This window comes from Phyllobates terribilis, unplaced genomic scaffold, assembly GCF_046119375.1.
Source record: "Phyllobates terribilis strain yellow unplaced genomic scaffold, ASM4611937v1 Scaffold_4__5_contigs__length_816908805, whole genome shotgun sequence".
Taxonomy (NCBI): domain Eukaryota; kingdom Metazoa; phylum Chordata; class Amphibia; order Anura; family Dendrobatidae; genus Phyllobates; species Phyllobates terribilis.
This window is the reverse complement of record NW_027362764.1, coordinates 191,017,696-191,033,105: the sequence shown is the minus strand read 5'-3', so window position 1 is coordinate 191,033,105 and position 15,410 is coordinate 191,017,696.

Below are 15,410 nucleotides of genomic sequence, written 5' to 3'. Positions count from 1 at the left end.
ACCTGCATCCTCACCTCCATCCTCACCTCCTTCATGTACCCCATTCATCCCCACCTCATGCACCCCATCCATGCCAGCCAGAACAGGTGGGGTACTAACCGCTTTACCCAAGGTCCTGGCATCACTGGGGGGGGGGGTTCAGGACACTCACCACATCCGCAGCATTGTCCTTACTCCCCTTCTACCCCTCTGCCACCTTGGACCCTCCAATATTCATGCGCTGGGTATCACAGGGGCCGGGATTTTGGGCGCCGGGTTTTACCAACCTCACAGGTGCAGACACCCCGGCCGGTTTACCCCCGGCAGCCTTGTCCCCAGCATGCGGCCCCTCAACCCTCTGGTCAGATATGGAAGCAGTGGCTCTCTCCTCCCCCACCATCCTCCGGACCTCAGCCAAGATCTCTGAAAAAGCTGCTCCGGCTCCACCGCCACAACCCCCACCTCCCTCAGCCCGAGACCCAGAGGCCATGGGAGACAGAGACGGGAACTCCACCACACTGAATATGTCTGGCGCCACCGCCAGCGATGACCCTTTGCCATCCCTACTGTCCTCCGTAGGGATCGCCACACCATCACCACTCGCCTTACATTTGCCTTTACTCTCCCCACCGGACCTGCGCCGAGGACCAACTTCATGATTCGGGCGCCCTTGACCGGTGGGGGTTAACAGGAGACAGCAGCAGCATCAGTATCATCATTAAACACGTAACGCATACTCACCGTCTCCTGTGCCTTCTTCTTGCGCCCCTTCTTCTTTCCGGGTCCCGGATCTTCGTCCCCGAAACAAAAATGCTGGAGGTTCACCGGGGACTCCAGCAACCGGATGGCCGCCATGAGCCCCCCGGACCCCGAAGACGCCTCCATGTCCTCCTCCTCTGATGTGCTGGAGGCAGGCAGCGCCACCTGCTCAGGACGCAGACCGGAAGATTTAGGAGGCTCCCCAGTAACGCCGGCAGGCTGCTCGACCGGGGTTACTGCCACCTCCTGGGACACTGTTCCTGGATCCGTCTCTGTCTTCCCTGCTGTTTTTCCTGCTGCCTCCCTCCCAGCCGCAGGTTTCTTCTGGGCAACTCCAGGTGCTGTGGTGGGCAGGACGAGGGGCGGGGCACCGGCGCAAGGCTTGCTGAGCCTTGTGGTACTATAAGCATTGCTTGCTGCTTTTTCTTTCATGTCCCTCCAGCCTCCCACCTTCCCTCCGCCCACAGACTGTACAGAGGCAGTGCAGAGAGCTGCGGTGGGCGGGACTAGAGGCGGACCAGCAGACCGGGAACTGCTGGGCTCTGCAGTTCCACTCGCGGCTCTCATGGTGGCCGCGTCGAGCGCCGAGGTGGGCGGGGCTTGGGGCGGGTTGGCAGACTGGGGGCCGCTGGACTCGGTAGTTCCACGTGTGCCTCTCATGGTGGTCGCGCTGAGCGCCGAGGTGGACGGGGCTAGGGGCGGACCGGCAGACCGGGTGCCGCTGGGCTCTGCAGTTCCATGTGTGTCTCTCATGGTGGCTACGCCGAGTGCCGAGGTTGGCGGGGCTTGGGGCGGGTTGGCAGACTGGGGGCCGCTGGGCTCGGTATTTCCACGTGTGCCTCTCATGGTGGCCGCGCTGAGCGCCGAGGTGGGCGGGGCTTGGGGCTGGTTGGCAGACCGGGTGCCGCTGGGCTCTGCAGTTCCACGTGTGTCTCTCATGGTGGCCACGCCGAGTGCCGAGGTGGGCGGGGCTAGGGGCGGGCCGGCAGACCGGTTGCTGCTGGGCTCTGCAGTTCCACGTGTCTCTCATGGTGGCCACGCCGAGCGCTGAGGTGGGCGGGGCAAGGGGCGGAGCCCCAGACCACGATCCCCCGGCCTTTGTGCCCGCACCCACACTATCCTCTGCTCTCACTAACAGCGCGCCACTTCCTCCACCCCCACCTTCTCCTCCTCCATGGCTGGGGTAACCCCTGGGGCAGCACCCAGCGCTGTGGTGGGTGGGACAGGGGGCGGGGCTCCAGACAAACGTTCCTTTCCAGGCTCCTGGCTGCCATGCATAGTACTGGGAGTGCCTTCACTGGCCGGCAGGCCCCCTTCATACGCCCCCCTTCCTTGCTGCGTGGTTAACCCCTCCTGGCCCGAGAACCGCCGATCATTAGAGAATTTCTCCAGAAAGGGACCCGCAGCCCTCTCTATTTCTGCCTGCCTCTGCTCCACCTCGGCAATCCTATCCTTGACCCTCTGGATTTGCGTGGCGATCGCCGGGCGCTTCCTCTGGGCTGCTGCATTATATAGCGCCTTGGCCTGCCGCAAGTCCAGCAGGAGTTTCGCCAGTGCCACCTTCCCCTTTTCGTGGCACCGCAACATCTCCACCACCCGCTGGGAGAAAGCCTCCGCTGACTCGTCCGGGCCCCTCTCGGCCCATGGGGCACTCCCCTTGCTTCCCTTGGGCTTGCCAGTCACCTTGTTAGCCGATGCCAGCATGCTCACCGTAGCCGCTTCACGCTGGGACAGCCTCCCAGACCACCTCACAGAGTACTCCGATGGATCCATATTCAGTCCTCCGACCCCACCCGGCCCCGACCGGGAGGGCCGGAGCCCGGGGATGCCCCCCGACACCCCTGCCTCGGTCCTGGGAAAACGAAGAGGCAAGGGTCAGGCTTAGAAAAAAGTCCTAGTTGGAGCTTCCCAGGAGCTCCTCCACACAGCTCTCACTCAGCTAGGAACACAGGCCACACCTCCTCCACTTCCTGCTACCATGGCTGCTGGCATGAGACTTGCCCTCCAATAGATCCTTGTAAAAGGATTTAAAGTGTACTCATTCAAATTACAGAGACAATTTAAATTAAAAAGCTTAGACCTGCCTCCACCGCAGGGGGGCTCGCTCGACCCACCAGCGGACAGGCACCAGTATTGGGAGAGGGGGGCTGGCCGTCAGGGTCCACCGCAGCTCTGGCACAAACCCGGCGACACGGAGGTAGCACGGGCAGGAACGGACTGGCCATGTCAGCTTCGCACTTTTTTGATTTTAGAAGGGCATGACATGCCTATATCTGTGTCTCCCCCTCCTTTTACTCCTCCACCTCTTTTCTTTTCGCATGACTATATGTACTTGTCACTTTTCCATGTGTTAGTTGTGTCTTCTGAGCAGTTTGTCAGGTTTTGGACACCTTTGAAGGTGTTTTCTATGTGTTTCTATGTGTTTATGTTTGCCTGCCATTGGTTTTAACAGTGTTCGACGGTGTTCGACGAACAGTTCGACGAACAGTTCGGCGAACATACGAGTGTTCGACGAACCGAACCGAACTCGAACACTACGGGGGTGGCTCAACTCTAGTTAACAGTACATGTCTTTCATGTAACAGCAGAACAAAAAGAAGTTTGCCGATGTAGAATCATATTACAACAAAGGCATTTAGTTTTATTGCACCAAAAATCCCTTAAAAGGGAGGGTATAGTACATTGTAAAGCCATAGCTCTCAACTGACTAGGAACAAGGAGATTATTTAGATTTTTATTTTTCCTAGAGGTAATATTAGGTCTCAGGGGGATTTTATGGCCCAAAATAGGGTCATTTCTAATGACAGGTCAATATTTACAGAGGATATCTTTAATACAAGGATAAATTAATAAAGGTGGTGATAAGATTGAATTGACATTTTTCATTATTAATTTTCTTTTTATCTTCACTATTGATGATCTCCCTAATGGTTTAGTCTATTTGTTGAAATTTGGAAACAATGTTAATAGCTTAGGAAATGAGAGTATTTAGACTTTTATATATGAATAATGTCTAATATACTGTATGTGTATACTGTATGTTTTGTACTCATTTTTCTTTTTATCTCTGTATAGAAATGGTGTTCTAATTAGAGATGAGCGTTGTTTGACTCGAACTGTTCGCCAATCTCAAATTCGAGCTGTTTTGGGCGGTGTTCGAGCCGTTCGGCGAACACGAACGATTTGAAAAAAATTCGGCTGTTCGAGGTTATGTTCGATAACTGTTCGTGCACCAAAATCATAACTGGATTTTTTCTCAGTAATGATGAAAATTAATGTTAATACGCAGTTTGAGTGTACAGCGGGGTGGGGGGAGGGGCAGGGGATGGATCTCTGCAGGAATAATGAAGATCTCCATTTTTTTTTCTCTTTCCCGCATTTACAGTGGGGAGGTGCAATCTGTCAGCCTATCAGCAGCGCACACACGAAGCGAAGTGATTTTTTTCACACAAGCAAGGGCATGTGTCATTGGCAGTGTATGTCACATGTCCTTGCCCTATAAGACCAAGCCATTTTCCCCATCGCCACCATTTTCTCACTGCTGCAGCTGCATGTTAGACGGCACCGCTGTTGCTGTGTGCGCTATACCTTGTTAATTTCAAGCCAATTTTCGCACAAATCTACAGATAGCTTGGGAGTAGGGAATAGCTGTGATTGCAGTCCTTTTAAGGGCTAGGTTACAGCATTTCCTACGACTTTTATCAGGCAGGTCTGTGCTCTTAAATAGATAGGTTGTGGGAGTAAAGACTAATTGTAATTGCAGTCCTTTTCAGGACTAAGTTACATCAGTTCCTATCAGTTTTTGCCAGGCAGGTCTGTGCCAGTGCTGTGCAAGTTTTTTTCACAGCATTTGGCTAAATCTAGCAAAGCTAATCCTTTTAGGCCTACTGCGGAGTGTATTAGTCAGTGGAGTAGCCTATCTGTGTTGCAAGCTACACCGCCTGTGTATAGAATACCAATTTTTTTACTGCACCTAGTGAAGTAAAACCTTTTGGGCATAGCATCATTCTATTAGTCCATCTATACTGACCTCCATAAAGTTGCAAATAGAATAAAAATTTTTCTGCATCTAGCTCTGAAAAAATATTTGGCCTTCTAGCTGTGTGTGGGACTTTTTCTATTAGTCCATCTATACTGACCTCCATCACGTTGCAAATTGAATATAATTTTTTTCTGCATCTAGCTCTGAAAAAATATTTGGCCTTCTAGCAGTGTGTGGGACTTGTTCTATTAGTCCATCTATACTGACCTCCATCAGGTTGCAAACTGAATATAATTTTTTTCTGCATCTACCTCTGAAAAAATATTTGGGCTTCTAGCAGTGTGTGGGACTTGTTCTATTAGTCCATCTATACTGACCTCCATCAGGTTGCAAACTGAATATAATTTTTTTCTGCATCTACCTCTGAAAAAATATTTGGGCTTCTAGCTGTGTGTGGGACTTGTTCTATTAGTCCATCTATACTGACCTCCATCAGGTTGCAAATTGAATATAATATTTTTCTGCATCTAGCTCTGAAAAAATATTTGGCCTTCTAGCAGTGTGTGGGACTTGTTCTATTAGTCCATCTATACTGACCTCCATCAGGTTGCAAACTGAATATAATTTTTTTCTGCATCTACCTCTGAAAAAATATTTGGGCTTCTAGCAGTGTGTGGGACTTGTTCTATTAGTCCATCTATACTGAACTCCATCAGATTGCAAATTGAATATAATTTTTTTCTGCATCTAGCTCTGAAAAAATATTTGGCCTTCTAGCTGTGTGTGGGACTTGTTCTATTAGTCCATCTATACTGACCTCCATCAGGTTGCAAACTGAATATAATTTTTTTCTGCATCTAACCCAGACAACAGTTTTGGCCTAATACCACAGTTTGGCCACTCAGCTCTGCTCGGTTCCCATCCATCGTTTTTTTGTGCAAACAACTCCAGAGTTGTGAATTAGTTAACCACCAAAATGAGTGGAAAAAGGCCTGCTGCTGGTGGAAAGGGGAATAGGCGTGTTGGGAAGGGGAAAAAAGGTTGTGTCCGTGGGGTAGGTGTTAAAGCAACAGTAACATCTGCAGAAGAAAGACCATCTTCCAGCCAAACTAAAATGTCTACTTCTTTTAGCGGACAATGTGATAAGATCCCTTTCTTACGGCCACGCCAATCGCTACAAATTCCAGATGAGGCACAAAAACAGCAGGTGCTTCAATGGATATCAACTGCTCCTTTAAGTGGGCTCTCCTCCACATCAACTTCAACATCACAAATACTCCAGTCCTCAGAGGTGTCACCCCAATCGCACTTGCTTCCTCATAGCTCCCAAATCTCCAGCTGCCCGTCTGAGTATGAGGTAGAACAGATGGTTGAGTCTGCAGAGCTGTTTACTCATTCTATAGCCTGGGAATCAGAGGTCGGCTCCAGCGCTTCTGTGAATCCAGACGAGGAAATGATCTACACTGATGCCCAGAATCTTTATGAGTCGGATCCAGGACCAGACGCAGAAGGTTCTGACCATAATGTAGACCCTCATTCCCAAACTGTAACTCCTGTTGGTGGAGACAATGAGGAAGACGATGATGAGACTCAAATACCTGATTGGAGCGACAACTTTAGTTTTTTGTCAGGGCAGGAACAGGTTGGCTCTGAGGACGACGGGTGTGATAACACACAGGGTGATGATGATGAGGTTGGAGATCCCACTTACTGTCAACCCACAGTCAGCCAAGAGATGAAGTCAGCAGAGGAGGTGGAGGAGGATGCTAGTGACGACGAGGTCAGGTTGCGCCTTCCTGGACAGAGACGTAGTACTGGAAGCACGTCAACAACTGCATCCTCAAACATAACTGTAACATACCTGGCGGCGTCCTTGCATGGTGGTCCATCTCCCACTGTGCAAGAGCGCGCACTTGATCTCCAGTCCAGAATGTCTCTCTGGCTTCCCTCCATGCTGTCTGTTTGTGTCTGTTTCTGCTGCTTAAGGGCAGCGCCCGATCACTTCCTGCTTTTTGTACCTGCTGTGGGTCACACCCCTTGTGCGTCCTCAGCCTATTGCTGTCTGTCACCTGGTATATAGCTCAGCTGCTCCCATCTATTCCTGCCTGAGCATAGTGTTTCATTCAGTGTGTGCTTGCACTCTGAAGGTGCCAGGTCCCGTTCTGTGTTCTCTTGTCTGCCTATCCTGGAGGCTGTATTTCCAGGCCTGTCTGAACACGCTCCTAGCCTGTTCCTCCTGCCTTCTAGGGGCCGATTACCTAGACCCGTTCCTGTATCTTGTCTGACCTGTCTGAACACGCTCCTAGCCTGTTCCTCCCGCCTTCTAGGGGCTGATTACCTAGACCCGCTCCTGTATCTTGTCTGTCCTGTCTGAACACGCTCCTTGCCTGTTCGTCCTGCCTCTCTGGGGGCCGTATTCCCAGACCCGCTCCTGTATTCCGCTGCAGTGTCGGTCTCCTCCGTACACTCAGTTCCAGTCTGAACTCTCTCCTATCCTTTACCTGTTTTGCCTCTATGTCCGTTCCCTTCCTTTTTCTGCAGAGTCTGAACTCGTACCTAACTCCTGCTTGTTGTCTCTGTACTCCCGTTTGTGAGTTTGTGGTCCACTCGCTACTTCTCTGCTAGTACCCTGTGGGTGTCTGGCTCTGCCTTTCCCTTCCTGTCTGTTCCGTGTGAACAGAGCCCTGTCCCCCCTACTCAGCCTAGCCTGCTCTGACTCCTTTGCTCACCGCTCCGGCGGTTCTAGCCTGCTCTGACTTCTTTGCTCACCGCTCCGGCGGTTCTAGCCTGCTCTGACTCCTTTGCTCACCGCTCCGGCGGTTCTAGCCTGCTCTGACTCCTTTGCTTACCGCTCTGGCGGTTCTAGCCTGCTCTGACTCCTTGCTCACTGCTCCGCAGCCTTGCTCCGCTCTGACCCTTTTTGCTCACTGCTCCGGCAGCCTTGCTCCGCTCTGACTCCTTTTGCTCACTGCTCCGGCAGTCCTGTCCTGCCCTGCTTCTGCCCGCTGCTCCGGCAGTCCTGTCCTGCCCTGCTTCTGCCCGCTGCTCCGGCAGTCCTGTCCTGCCCTGCTTCTGCCCGCTGCTCCGGCAGTCCTGTCCTGCCCTGCTTCTGCCCGCTGCTCCGGCAGTCCTGTCCTGCCCTGCTTCTGCCCGCTGCTCCGGCAGTCCTGTCCTGTCCTGTCCTGCTTCTGCCCGCTGCTCCGGCAGTCCTGTCCTGCCCTGCTTCTGCCCGCTGCTCCGGCAGTCCTGTCCTGCCCTGCTTGTGCTCGCTGCTCCTGCAGCCCCGTCCTGCTCTGTTCTTGCCCACCGCTTCGGGCGTTCCCTCTCTGCTGTGGTTGTCTACCGCATCTGCGGTTCTGTGACCCAGTCTGTACTGGGTCTTAACCTTTCTGTGCTCCAGCCCGTCCTTTCGGCCAGTACCTCCCTGCCTGCATACTCGCCTGTATCCACCCATCTGCATACCTGCCGTGTTTGCTTACATCCACCAGTCTGTGCCAGCCTAACCTGCCTGTTCCTGAGTCCCAGTGTGTACTGGGTCCTATCCCGCCTGTGTTCCTACCTGCTAGTGCCTCCCTGTCTGCACTCTAGCTGTGCTTGCCTGTACCCCTCTGCCTGTATTGTTCCTGAGTCCCAGTGTGTACTGGGTCCTATCCCGCCTGTGTTCCTACCTGCTAGTGCCTCCCTGTCTGCACTCTAGCTGCGCTTGCCTTTACCCGCCTGCCTGCATACCAGTCGTGCCTGCCTATACCCTCCAGTCTGTGCGCCAGCCTAACCAGCCTGTTCCAGTAATCCCTGTGTGGGTCAACCCCCGTGTCCGGAGTTTGACCTGGAGTAGCACCTGGTCCCTCTGCCCGGTTTCTCCCTGGTGCACTGGCGTCGTATGCCGTCGTGCCATCTTGGTCGGATCGGCCAGATACTTAGTCACGCCCCTCCAGGCACTCTCCGGTTCATGGTCCAGTGGAACCACAACACCCGCACACGCCAGTCAGTCCGGGCGTGTGCATAACAATAACTCTGCCTCTGACCACAAGTCGTGGTGGCTCTTCAGGTCGCATGGGTGCTAAGCCTTGCATAGCCTGGGCATTTTTTCAGATCGATAAAGATGATCGAACTTGTGTTATCTGTAACATTTGTCAACAAAAGCTAAGTAGAGGCCAAAAAATACATAGTTTGAGTACTTCATGCATGAACCGGCACGTGGACATGAATCATAAGTTGCAGTGGGAAGCTCACAGTGCTACAATGCGGCCTAGCTGGCCCGGCCGACCACCGTCTGCCCCATCTTGTGCATCTGCGGCCTCTTCATCCTCTGTGACTGGGGGGACAGCAGTCACACCTGTTTTGGGACGCAGACCTGCCACCTCTTTACCCGCAACAGCCAGCATGATTGGCAGGTCATCATTTTCTTTGGAGGTGGTAACACCAGCTGGTGTTGAGCGCTGTCCGACATCGATAGCACCACCTTTGGTTCAAGGCAACCTAACATGTCCGCCTGCATCTTCCTCACAGACCGGCAGTTTGCCGGGGACACCCTTATCAACCCCGTCTAAGCACAACAGCCAGCCCTCAGTCCCTCAGATGTGTACAAGTAAAAGACCATTTCCTCCTAGCCATGAGAAAGCTAATAGGTTGAATTTCACCATCTACAAGATCTTGGCTACAGAAATGCTGCCTTTCCACCTGGTGGACACAGAGGATTTTAGAGACCTTATGTCCGTCGCAGTGCCCCAGTACCGGATGCCCAGTCGGCACTACTTCTCAAAGAAAGGTGTGCCTGTGCTCCACCAGCATGTCGCACACAACATCACCGCTTCTTTGAGAAACTCTGTGTGTGACAGGGTGCATTTCACCACAGACACTTGGACGAGTAGGCATGGACAGGGGCGTTACATGTCGCTGACTGGGCACTGGATAACTATGGTGACAGCAGGACAAGGGGCTGCTGTCCAAGTCTTGCCGTCCCCACGAGTTGTGCGTCAATCCTCTTTATGTCAAAGTTCCTCCACTGCTTCTGCCTCCTCAACCTCCTCTCGGTCCTCCACCTGCACCCAAAGCCTGTCTGGTCATGCCACAAGCTTTCTAACTGCACAGAAGGGATCCTGCACACCTCCTTACTATGCTGGCAGTAGCGCTCAACGTCATCAGGCGGTTTTTACTTTGAAATGTCTGGGAAATGTGAGTCACACAGCTGAGGAGTTGTGGTCAGCTCTGGAGAACCAATTTCATGAATGGTTGTCTCCACTGGACCTGAAACCAGGGAAGGCCGTGTGCGACAATGCTGCAAACCTGGGTGCGGCCCTTCGCCGGGGCAATGTCACACACGTGCCTTGTATGGCTCACGTGTTGAACCTGGTTGTCCAGCAATTTTTAGCCCACTATCCCGGACTAGATGGCCTTCTGCAGAGGGCACGGTCGCTGTGTGCTCATTTCCACCGTTCACATCCCGCAGCTCAGCGACTTACATCTCTACAGAAGTCGTTGGGCCTGCCACTTCACCGGCTAAAATGCAATGTGCCTACCCGGTGGAATTCAACTCTACACATGTTGCAGCGACTGTGGCAGCACCGACAAGCCCTGGTGCAATACGTTCTGATGTATAGCCTGGGCCAACGGGATCCAGAGGTGGGGCAAATCACGCTGGAGGAGTGGTCTCAGATCAGGGACCTATGCACCCTTCTGCACAGTTTTGAAATGGCGACGAAGATGTTTAGTGCTGACGATGCCATTATCAGCATGACTATTCCGGTGATTTACATGCTGGAGCACATGTTAAACAGAATTCGGAGTCTGGTGGTTGCACAAGAGGAGGTGGAGGAAGTAGAGGAGGAGGAGTTGTATGTGGAAGGGCTAACATCTGCAAGGTCCAGACGGTCGGCAGCACTAAGGCGGCAGGCATGTGAGGGTGGGGGAGATGGTTTTACCCGGGCGCATGGTAGCAGCCAAACTAGTGAGGAAGGTGCAGGAGCCCAGGAAGAAGTGGAGGACGAACTGATGGAAGACTCATCAGATGAGGGAGACCTTGATCACATTTCTGTTGTGCGAGGTTGGGGGGAGAGGACAGAGGAAGGAAGCATGATTGTTACCTCGCCACCAACACAACAGGGACTTGGTGCTCCTGGATGCGCAAGACACATGAGTGCCTTCTTGCTGCACTACCTGCAACATGACCCTCGAATTGGGAGAATTAGAAACAATCCTGACTACTGGGTTGCCACACTGTTAGATCCCCGGTACAAAAGTAAATTTGCAGAAATAATTCCTGTCTTAGAAAGGGATGCACGCATGCAGGAGTATCAGCAGAGACTGTTGCAGAATCTTACATGTGCTTTTCCACAAAACACTAGTGGTGCACGTAGTGAATCTCACAGTTCCAACTTGCCAACCGTGGGACCGTCGAGTGTCCAGCACTCAAACCATAACAGAAACACAGTATCTGCTGGTAACATCAATTTTGCGGAATCATTTCACCACTTTTTTAGCTCGTTTGCAAGGCCACAGGAGACAAGAAGTCTGACACATAGTCAACACCTAGAGACGATGGTACAGGAGTATCTCCAAGTAAACATTGAAGCCATGACTGTGTCACTGGACCCTTGCTCTTTTTGGGCTTCCAATCTGGATAAATGGCCGGAGCTCGCCACTTAAGCCTTGGAGATCTTGTCATGCCCCGCATCCAGCGTTCTGTCTGAACGTGTGTTCAGCGCTGCTGGTGGTTTGCTGACAGATAAGCGCACGCAGCTCTCCACTGATAATGTAGACAGACTCACGTTCATAAAGATGAACAAATCATGGATCCGAAATGACTTTTCTACCCCTGTGTCATCCTGGGGAGAGTAAAAGCTTGATGATTGGTTAAAATCACCTCACCAACCGTTTTAAGCTTTCAAATTACTAATCATGTTTATCTGTATCTTGGCTGGAAAATTATTTGGGCTTTGTAGTAGTGTGTAGTAATGATTCTATTAGGCCATCTATACTAAGCTCCACCAGATTTAAAATTACTAATCATGTTTATCTGTATCTTGGCTGGAAAATTATTTGGGCTTTGTAGCAGTGTGCAGTAATGATTCTATTAGGCCATCTATACTAAGCTCCACCAGATTTAAAATTACTAATCATGTTTATCTGTATCTTGGCTGGAAAATAATTTGGGCTTTGTAGCAGTGTGCAGTACTGATTCTATTAGGCCATCTATACTAAGCTCCACCAGATTTAAAATTAATAATAATTTTTAGCTGCATCTAGCCCGGAAAATAATTTTGGGGCTCCAAGATGTGCAAGACACATAAGTGCCTTCTTGCTGCACTACCTGCAACATGACCCTCAGATTGTTAGAATTCGAAGTAATCCTGACTACTGGGTTGCCACACTCTTAGATCCCCCACACTCTTCGATCAACCTTTTCATTTTAATAAAGACCAAAAAAATGGTCATTTTTGAAATTATAAGCATTAGCAGGTTACTAGAAACTGAAATCAAACAGTTTTCAACTCAAAACTTTATTCTAGGTGATGTTACATTTGCACATAGGACCCCTTGTTCGAAAGGAGTTTCTGAACTCTCTCGTCCATTGAATTTGTCAGGTTTTGGATGGTTTCTGCTTCAATTGTTTTGCATGAGGACAGAATACCCTCCCAGAGCTGTTGCTTAGATGTGAACTGCCTCCCGCCATCATAGACACTCCTTTTGATGATGCTCCAGAGGTTCTGAATGGGGTAGAGGTCAGGGGAGCATGGGGGTCACACCATAAGTTTGTCCCCTTTTATGCCCATATCAGCCAGAGATGCAGATGTGTTATGTGCAGCCTGAGACGGTGCATTATCATGCATGAAAATGATCTTGCTGTGGAATACACGGTTCTTCTTCTTGAACCATGGCAGGAAGTGCTGTTTGAGAAACTCCACATACATTATGGAGTTCATCTTTACCCCTTCAGGGATCCCAAAGGGGCTGACAATCTCTCTCCCCATGATTCCAGCCCAAAACATTACTCCACCTCCTCCTTGTTGGCGCTGTAGCCGTGTTTGCGTGGGGTGTCCATCAACCAGCCATCCTCCACTCCATCCATCTGGACCATCGAGCGTTGCACGGCACTCATCCGTGAACAAAACAGTTTTGAAATCAGTCTTCATGTAATGTTTGGCCCACTGGAGCCGTTTCTGCTTGTGTGCAGTGGATAGAGGAGGTCGACAGGATGGCGTACGCTCAGCTGCAAACCTCTGAAGGACCCTGCATCTTGTTGTTCGGGGGACGTTGGAGGCACCAGCAGCTTCAAAAACTTGTCTGCTGCTATGACAAGGCTTTTTTGCCGCTGCTCTTTTAACCTGACGTAATTGCCTGTAGGAAAGAGTCCTCAATTTGCCCTTATCAGCATGCACACGTGTGTACTGTGAATCAGCTACATACTTCTTGATTGCCAAGACACTTCATCCTGATCATCGCACAATGTTGATTGTAGTCATGCCTTGACCTAAACACTCCACAACTTGTTGCTTCTCAGCAGCCAACACATCCTTTTTCTTTCCCATTTTGGCAGAAATTGTAGGCTGCTTAATAATGTGGGACAGCCTTCTTAAGTAGTCTTGCCGTTCATTGGACACACCTGCCAAACTAATTAGCACAGGTGTCTGCAATTGCTTACAGTGATATAAAGGGCCCAGACACACATCACCATCAATGAGTTTAACTGAAAAACAAACAAATTGTTCCCTTATCACTCCTAAACACTTTTTGCATAATAATTTGGAACACAGTGTACATGTGCTTTTCCACAAAACACCAGTGGTTCACGTAGTGAATCTTACAGTTCTAACTTGCCAACCGTGGTCTGTATGGAGTTGCTCAATAAAGGGCCCAAAATTAAGATAACATAGACAGGAGAGGTCTCTATGAATAGGAATTCCTAAGAATTTGATACCCTGTGAGGGCCAGGCAAAGGGAAAGTTGGACTGGATGGAATCCTGTATGTATTTGGGGAGGGAGACATCGAGGGCCTCAGACTTCGCTGTATTGATTTTAAAATTTGTCCATGTAACAAAGTGATCTATTTCAGCCATAACAGCCTGCTGATGGTTATATGTGATTGACATCATCAGCAAATGCAGAGCACTTGTACTCGGTGCCTCTCACCTCAATCCACCTAATATTGGGGTTATGGAGAATTGATGAGAGCAGGTGCTCCGTCACTAGGATGTATAAGAGAGGGGACAGAGGACACCCCTGCCTTGTCCCATTGGTGATTATGAAAGGTGATGAAAATGTTCTGACGCGCCCACTGGGCCTTGGGACATCCGGAGCCGGACCCTTTTTGGTGGATGCTGGTGGTTGTAGTCTCCGTGGCGGCGACCCGGTTCCGTGGCTCAGGGCGGTGAAACCAGTGGCGGAACTATTTATGTGGTTTTGATGTTTAAATGTCCGACTATGCCACCCGTGGATTGCGGTCAGAGTGAACCGCCGCTGGAGGGCAGACCGCTGAGGCTGGTGTTGTGGGTGCAGCAGAGCGTAGCATAACTCCCCACGGGAGGAGTATAGCCTCAGGGCAGTGTATGCGGAGGATGGGGGTGATGGTGCAGGGCAGCAGCGGTAACGACACGGAGTCAGTGATGCAATCCAGGGCCTTTACTCACAGTTCTTATTATCCTGACCACTTCTGAAGGTAACGGCTGCCCACGTCGTACTGTGCTCACCAGGTGAGGGGCTCAGACAACTCCCAGATAACTTTGGAGCGCTTCACAGGACCCCTTTGTGTGTCCTTTGTCTGGTCTTTCTTACCAACCCTTCTGTCCGGCTGCCTCGGGCCTCCTCTTGGTAAACTTGGCGCCAGTTTCCCTGACCCTATGTGCTGCCCTCCTAGCGGGTGTAGCGAGGGGCTGCACCACATAAAATGTCACAGCCTCCGGTTTCTAGCTGAGGGTCGTTTCCCGCCTCCACTAGTTTCGGGGACCGGTCTCCCCCTTTGGCCTGACCCCTCAACGCAGGTGGATTCGGGCGTGCGGTGGTTACTCGCCCGTCCACACCCCTGGGATCCCTTCGTTCCTCGTTCCTGGAGCCTTCTCCGCTTCTCTTCCTTCCTTCTCCCTCTTCCAGGCCTGGGCCTCTGTTACTAGGCCCGCCTCTGGAGCAGAGCTCATGCAGAGCCCCTGCTCCCTGTCAATTCTGCTCAGACTTCTCTGCATTGAACTAAGATGGTGCCCACCTTTTATACTCCCTTCTCAATGCACCCAGGAACTGCTTCCTCCCTGCTTCTGCACTACAGGGTTCCCCTTCCTCAGTGTTCCCTCCCCCCACTCCAGCCAGGGACAGGGACTGTCGTGCCCATCTCAGGGGCATATTGGTCGCCCTGCCCCACGGCAATGTGGTGTAATGCATGCAGGTGTCGGGGTCCTGATCCACACTCCATCCTTACCTGACAGTGAGATATCACACCTCTGGGTGAGGTGCAATACCTCTGCAGCAACCGAGCCCTCGAGTTGCTACAGTTCCATTTATCTTCAGCCTAGGTGACGCATTGCAATACAGGGCCGTGATTTTGGCTATAAAAAGGTCCCCTAGACCCCTACCCCAAGCTTTTTAAGAGAATATGGCGTGCCAGGAGACTCTATGGAAAGCTTTCTCAGCATCCAACGAGAGTATCTAATTACAAATTCTTAACTGCATCTAGCCCAGGAAATACTTTGCGCCTAGTAGCAGT